Below are 8,204 nucleotides of genomic sequence, written 5' to 3'. Positions count from 1 at the left end.
CAAATTCATGCCTGTTCTGATACCAATTTCTTTATCAGTTAAAGCTCATAGTTCTGAGTTATGTTTTCCAGTTAAAAAAAAAAGTAGCCAAAATTGTTCCAAAAAGAATTAGAAAACCAAATGGAGCAATAACCATAGCAAAAATAAAAATATTGTCATTGAGCTACACTGTTAAAAAGTAACAGGCTGAGAGTTATAAATAGGTGGTTCTAGTCGAACTTCAAGGGACAGATTATTCCTCATTTAAATAAGTTGACTTCAGAGCATATAAGAAGTTGAAATTTTTCTCAGCTCATGAAAGTAGCACAATATCAGAGCCTAACAAAGAGAGAAACACATTTGAAGGATACATAATTTTCACCTTATATGATCTATTTAAGAAAATAAGAAAAGGCCCAACATGCTGTTCACCAGTCAGGGTGTATGGCAGGGTGGAGCTGGAGGGCGGAGCAGGCAAGGTAAACCAGGGATTGGAAAAACCACACTAGACAAAGGACTTGCATCAAAACCAGGACTGAACTACATTCATGTGGGTGATATAGCTCGAGGAGTCTGATCACTAGATATCACAGATTCTGGCAAGATGCCTTCTCCCAAGAGCATGCCGAAAGATGCACAGATGATGGCACAAATCCTGAAGGACATGGAGATTACAGACTATGAAGCAAGAGTTATAAATCAGACGTTGGAGGTCGCCTTTCAATTTGTGACCACAATTTTAGATGATGTGAAAATTTATTCAAGCCACGCTAAGAAAGCTACTGTTGATGCAGATGATGTGCGATTGGCAATCCAGTGTTGCCCTAACCAATCTTTTACCTCTCCTCCCCAAGAGATTTTTTTTTTTTTTTTTTTTTTTTTTTTTTTGCGGTACGTGGGCCTCTCACTGCTGTGACCTCTCCCGTTGCGGAGCACAGGCTCCGGACGCGCAGGCTCAGCGGCCATGGCTCACGGGCCCAGCCGCTCTGCGGCATGTGGGATCTTCCCGGACCGGGGCACGAACCCACATCCCTTGCATCGGCAGGCGGATTCTCAACCACTGCGCCACCAGGGAAGCCCGAGATTTTTTATTAGACATTGAAGGCAAAGAAATCAAACTCTTTTGCCATTGGTCAAGCCATATTCAGCACCTAAATTGCCACTTGATAGATAATGCTTGACAGTCCCAACTATAAACTTAAATCTTTACCAAAAAAAGGCATCTGCTCTGCTGGAAGAGTAATGGTTCCACAGTTAAGTGTGGGTTCAGTTAGTAGCAGACCAAGAATCCCCACTCCAGGCACACCAACCCCCAAAATCATGTCCGTTTCAACTAAGGTAGGGACTCCAATGTCCCTCACAGAGCAAAGGTTTATAGTACAGATGCTCACTTCATAGTCCTAGTTGTAAAAGTATCAGTTCCTGCAACAGCAGCAGTTCAGAATGTCGGATTAATCCATCATTAATAGGGTCCCAAAACATTCTTACTAACACTAACACGGTGCCATCACAAAATACTGCCCATGAATCATCAAACACATTAAAAGAAAATGTGAAGGTGATGACGATGATGATGGTGATGACGATGAACATTTGTAATCAGCCTTAATACATGTAACAGGTATACTCGATCTTGAATCCATTGTACTGAAATTAAACACACACAGGATGTTTTCAAGTTGTTTTAGAAAACTTCAGTAGTAGTTAATGAGTAAATACAGTCACCATACTTTTCAATTAAGATGTTGGATTTTCTTTAATAGGACTAGTAATTGTTTTTCAGCAGCCTTTCAGTGTAAAAAATAAGTTGTCATTCATGAAAGCAAGAAAGAAGGAAAGAAAGAAGAATGGTTCAGCATTAGATTATATATCAATTTAACCTATTATATTAATAAATAAAAACATTTTAAATGAATGTCTTGATAAAGTCAACACCCATTAATGATATAAAAGAAAAAAATGTCCTAGCATCTAGGAAAAGAACAGCCTTAATTTGATACATTGTTTGTTTTTTTTGTTTTTTAAATTTATTTATTTATTTATTTATTTATTTATGGCTGCATTGGGTCTTCATTGTTGCGCGGGCTTTCACTAGCTGTGGCGAGCGAGGGCTACTCTTCGTTGTGGTGCACGGGCTTTTCATTGCGGTGGCTTCTCTTGTTGTGGAACACTAGGTGCGCTGGCTCAGTAGTTGTGGCACACGGGCTCAGTAGTTGTGCCTCACGGGCTCTAGAGCACTGGCTCAGTAGTTGTGGCGCACGGGCTTTGTTGCTCCACGGCATGTGGGATCTTCCCGGACCAGGGCTCAAACCCGCATCCCCTGCATTGGCAGGCGGATTCTTAACCACTGTGCCACCAGGGAAGTCCCACATTGTTTGTTTCTAATAAAACAATGATAAAAACCTACAGCAAATGCCATACTTAATGGTGAAGCAATAGACACATTCCAATTGAAGTCAGAAACAAGACAAGAATGACCTTTATCACCACTACTATTAAAATGGTATCACTTATTTTCTCTAATTCAAAATGAGATGGAAAACACTAAGAGGTATAAACATTAGAAAAGGAGAGGCAAATTGTGATTATTTGCAAATGACACTATTGTTTACATATAAAAACCTAAGAAAATCAATTGATAAGCTATTAGAATTAATAAGAGAATTCAGCAAGGTGACCATATACAAGAGCAACCTAAAAAAAATCAATAGCTTTCCTATATACCAGCAATAACCAATTAGAAAATGTAATAGAAAATAAGATTCCATTCACAACAGCAAGAAAAACTATTAACCACCTAAGAGTAAACCTAAAAATAGAATTTATCTCATGCCCTTACAGATAGTTCAAAATTAGGAAATCCATCAACCTAATTAATCACATTGATAAAATCAAGTTGAAAACTGTACAATTATACAGCAGCTAAGAATATTCAAGAACAGTTTCTGGTAAAACACACTAAGTAAAACAAGAGACAAAAGATATTTCCTAACTATGATAAAGAGTTGTTTATTTTCTTTTTCTGAGAAACAAAGAGCAAACATCATATTAAATGGCTAAACATTAAATGCACTGCCATTAAAGTCAGGAACAAGGGAGGGACCATTGCTACCACTCAAAATTGTTTTATGTAAAAATGAAAGAGAGGATTAGAAAAAGGGAGTAATGACTTCATACAGCAGACCCCATTCCAGAGTCTGAGAATGCCCCCTGCCATAAACAAGAGGACATGCTTTGATTTTATATTACACAGTAGAATGGAAATTGAAATCTTACACAAAGACAGAAACTGATCAAAAGAGGTTATTTTCTTCTTTCCCTATCAAAGCCATTACCAAGTACTATCCAGATATTACTCATACTGTTCCTGCCCTCTGCTTGAAGGAAAGATTTTTAAATTGTCCAAACAGTCCTAAGACCTGTCAAAATCTGAATGAGGGACTTCTCTGGTGGCACAGTGGTTAAGACTCTGTTCTCCCAATGCAGGGGGCCTGGGTTTGATCCCTGGTCAGGTAACTAGATCTCACATGCCACAACTAAGAGTTCGCATGCCACAACTAAGAGTTCACATCACAACTAAGGAGCCCATGTGCCACAACTAAGAAGCCTGTGAGCCACAACTAAGACCTGGCGCAACCAAATTAATTAATTAATTAAAAAACTGAAAGCTTTGATGGGTAGAGTATTCTTGGTTGTAGGTTTTTGCCTTTTGTCACTTTAAACATATCATGCCACTCCCTTCTGGCCTGCAGAGTTTCTGCTGATAACCTTATGGGGAGTCCCTTGTATGTTATTTGTTGCTTTTCCCTTGTTGCTTTTAATATTTTCTCTTTATCTTTAATTTTGGTCAGTTTGATTACTATGTGTCTCAGTGTGTTCCTCCTTGGATTAATCCTGTATGGCACTCTCTGCACTTCCTGGACTTGAGTGACTGTTTCCTTTCCCATGTTAAGGACGTTTTCAGCTATCGTCTCTTCAAATATTTTCTCAGGCACTTTCTCTCTCTCTTCTCCTTCTGGGACTGATATAATGCGAATGTTGGTGAGTTTGACGTTGTCCCAGAAGTCTTAAACTGTCCTCATTTCTTTTTTTTTTTTCCTTTTTAAATGTTTGGCCATAGTACATAGCATGTGGGATCTTAGTTCCCTGACAAGGGATCGAACACTCACTCCCTGCATTGGAAGGAGGAGTCTTCACAACTGGACTGCTGGGGAAGTCCCTGTCCTCACTTCTTTTCTTTTTCTTTTTTTTAAAATAAATTTATTTATTTTATTTTTGGCTGTGTTTGGTCTTCATTTCTGCGTGTGGGTTTTCTCTAGTTGCGGCAAGCGGGGGCTACTCTTCATTGTGGTGCATGGGTTTCTCGTTGTGGTGGCTTCTCTTGTTGCAGATCATGGGCTCTAGGTGCGTGGGCTTCAGTAGTTGTGGTGTGTGGGCTTCAGTAGTTGTGGCTCATGAGCTCTAGAGCACAGGCTCAGTAGTTGTGGCACATGGACTTATTTGCTCCATGGCATGTGGGATCTTCCCGGACCAGGGCTCAAACCCATGTCCCCTACATTGGCAGGTGGATTCTTAACCACTGCACCACCAGGGAAGCCCTGTCCTCATTTCTTTTCATTCTTTTTGTTTGTTTGTTTTTTGTTCTGTTCCATGGCAGTGATTTCCACCACCCTGTCTTCCAGCCCACTTATCTGTTCTTCTGCTTCATTTATTCTGTATTGATTCCTTCTAGTGTATTTTTCATTTCAGTTACTGTATTCTTCAACTCTGTTTGGTTGTTCTTTACATTTTCTAACTCTTTGTTAAAAACTTCTTGTAACTTCTCACTCTGTGCCTCTACTCTTTTCCCAAGTCCTTTGATTATTTTTACAATCACTACCCCTGAACTCTTTCTTGAGTAGATTTCTTATTTCCATGTCACTTAGCTGTTCTGGGGTTTTATCTTGTTCCTTTGTCTGGAACATATTTCTCTGCCATCTCATTTTGTCTCATTTTCTATTTGTATTTTTATGTATGTGGAAGGTTAGTTATGTTTCTCAACCTTGGAGAAGTGGCCCTCTGTAGGGGATGTCCTATGTGTCTCTTCTTGTCACCCAAAGGCTAGGGACCAGCTGGCCCCAGGGTAGGTTCTGACCTGCATTTGCAGACTGAGTTGCACAGGCTGCAGGATCATAGTTTTCTTGCTTCTGGTGTCTGCCCCCTGGTGGGTGAGGCAGTCTAGAGACTTGTGAAGGCTTCCTTGTGGGACAGGCCAGTGTCTGCCCACTGGTGGGTGGAGCTGGGTCTTGGCCCTCTGGTTGGCAGGGCCACACCAAAGGATGTGTCTAGAGGTGGCTGTGGGCTCAGGAAGTCTTTCGGCAGCCTGTCTGGTTGTGTTCCCACCCTGTTGGTTGTTTGGTCTGAGGCACTGGAGCCTACAGGCTGTTGGGTGGGGCCAGGTCTTGGTGCTAATGACCCAAGCAAAATGTCTGACTCCAACAAGAGTTCAAGTATATGAACACTCCCTGATATTTCCGCCACCAGCTTTTGTGACCCCAGAGAGAGCAATAGCCATCCTCTGCCTCCAGGTCAGAAGTCACTGCTTTTGCCCTGGGTCTCGGTGTGTACAACATCTTGTGTGCGCCTCCAAAAGTGGAGTCTCTGTTTCCCCCAGTCCTGTGGAGCTCCTGTACTCAAGCCCCACTGACCTTCAAAGACAAATGCTCTGGGGGAGGGTCCTCCTCCCAGTGTCAGACCCCCAGGCTGGGGAGCCTGATATGGGGCTCAGAACTCTCACTCCTGTGGGAGAACTTCTGCAGTATAATTATTCTCCAGTTTGCGGGCTGCCCACCCAGGAGGTAGGGGATTTGATTATATAGTGAGTGCATCCCTTCTACCATCTTGTTGGGCTTCTTCTTTATGTCTTTGAATGTATAATGTCTTCTTTTTGGTAGGTTCCAGTCTTTAATCAATGGTTGTTCTGCAGTTAGTTGTGATTTTGGTGTGCTTGTGAGAGGAGGTGAGCTCAGGGTCCTTCTACTTTGCCATCTTGTCTCCTCTCCAAATCAAGAGAAATATTTTTTAAAAGAGGAGAGATAGAGAGACAGAGAAAGAGAAACAGTGAGACAGAGAAAGAGAGAGAAAGAGAGATGACCATATGGTGAAATATTTTATAATTTTAAAAAAGGTTTTTAGGGCTTCCCTGGTGGCGCAGTGGTTGAGAGTCCGCCTGCCGATGCAGGGGACATGGGTTCGTGCCCCGGTCCGGGAAGATCCCACATGCCGCAGAGCGGCTGGGCCCGTGAGCCATGGCTGCTGAGCCTGCGCATCTGGAGCCTGTGCTCTGCAACGGGAGAGGCCACAACAGTGAGAGGCCCGCGTACAGCAAAAAAAAAAAAAAAAAAAAAAAAAAAGGTTTTTATCAATAATATAAATGAGGCTTACTCACATATTAAATGAAAAGATTTTCAAATTGTCAGACAAAGCAAAGTCTAATCCTATGTTACCTATAAACACAACTAAAAGAAAGAGATTAGAAAGCATAAAAATAAAAGAATGGGGGCTTCCCTGGTGGCACAGTGGTTAAGAATCCGCCTGCCTATGCAGGGGACATGGTTTCGATCCCTGGTCTGGGAGAATCCCACATGCTGCGGAGCAATTAAGCCCGTGCACCACAGCTACTGAGCCTGCATTCTAGAGCCCACAAGCCACAACTACTGAAACCCACATGCCACAACTACTGAGGCCCATATGCCTAGAGCCTGTGCTCTCAACCAAGAGAAGCCACCGCAATGAGTAGCCCATGCACAGCAACGAAGAGTAGCCCCCGCTCATTGCAACTAGAGAAAGCCCGTGTGCAGTATCGAAGACCCAACGCAGCCAAAAATAAATAAATAAAGTAAATAAATTTATTTTTTTAATCTAAAAAAAAAAAGAATGGATAAATATATACCAAGCAAGATGTAAAACACAAAAACAGCAAGGGTCATGATGTTGGTGTCTGTCAAGGTAGAATTCTGACCAAAAAGCTTTAAAAAGAAAAAGGAGGACTTTAAAAAATGTTAATGATTTTAGAGCTTCCCTGGTGGCACAGTGGTTGAGAGTCCGCCTGCCGATGCAGGAGACACAGTTTCGTGACCGGGTCCAGAAAGATCCCACATGCCGTGGAGCGGCTGGGCCCGTGAGCCATGGCCACTGAGCCTGCAGGTCCGGAGCCTGTGCTCCGGCAACGGGAGAGGCCACAACAGTGAGAGGCCCGCACGCACACACAAAAAAAGTTAATGGTTTTAACAATGGAGATATATACTCAATAACACAGCAGTCAGCTTCCACAAAGTAAAAAATACAGTAGATGCAGAAAAAATAGAAACACATTAACAAGAGAGAAGTTTGATACATTACTTTCATTCCAAGACAAAGCAAGTGGATGAAATATGAATAAAGATTTAGGAAACCTAATCCAGTGCTACTGAAAATGTGGTTACAGACTGGTGCAAGTTCATGAACTGTGGTTACCAGATGCAGTGAGATAAGAAACTTGCTCCAGAATATAAATCGATGAACCTCTTCCGTCATCTGGAAAGTCTTGCTACAAAAAAAAAAAAAAATCAGCTGAACTATTTTGTGCTTAGTGATATAGTAGACTGGCTACTTTGAGTAGCACTGACCTAAAGAACATAATCGGTATGGTAACTCTTACAAATATATGTCAAACTCTGAATATCAATATTAGAGAATACACTTCCTTTTGAAGTGCACATGGAATGTTCACTTCAAAGTGCACATGGATATCTTAGGGCACAAAGAAAACTGGCAATAAGCATCAATCATTATTAGAGAAATGAAAATCAAAACAACTGTGAGATATCACCTCATACCTGTCATCAAAAAGTCTACAAATAATAAATATCAGAGAGGATGTGGAGAAAAAAGAACACTTGTGTACTGTTAGTGGGAATGTAAATTGGTGCAGCCACTATGGAAAACAGTATGGAGGTTCCTCAAAAAACTAAAAATAGAGCTACTGTATGATTCAGCAATTCCACTCTTGGGTATATATCTGGAAAAAACAAAAACACTAATTCGAAAATATACATGCACCCCAATGTTCATAGCAGCACTATTTACAATAGCGAAGATATGGAAGCAACCCAGTACCCATCAACAGACAAATGGATAAAGAAGATGTGGTATATATTTACAATGGACTACTACTCAGCCATAAAAAAGAATGAAATTCTGCCATC

General features: G+C 41.4%; 1 pseudogene; it reads left to right on the top strand.

Annotated features, from left to right (window-relative positions):
- The first annotated feature begins 577 nt into the window (after positions 1-577).
- LOC132479396 (transcription initiation factor TFIID subunit 9-like) lies at positions 578-1,578 on the top strand (annotated as a pseudogene).
- The last annotated feature ends 6,626 nt before the right edge of the window (positions 1,579-8,204 follow it).

This window comes from Mesoplodon densirostris, chromosome 2 (genome assembly GCF_025265405.1).
Source record: "Mesoplodon densirostris isolate mMesDen1 chromosome 2, mMesDen1 primary haplotype, whole genome shotgun sequence".
Lineage (NCBI taxonomy): Eukaryota > Metazoa > Chordata > Mammalia > Artiodactyla > Ziphiidae > Mesoplodon > Mesoplodon densirostris.
The sequence above is the reverse complement of the archived record's forward strand: the minus strand, read 5'-3'. Positions and strand labels throughout refer to the sequence as shown.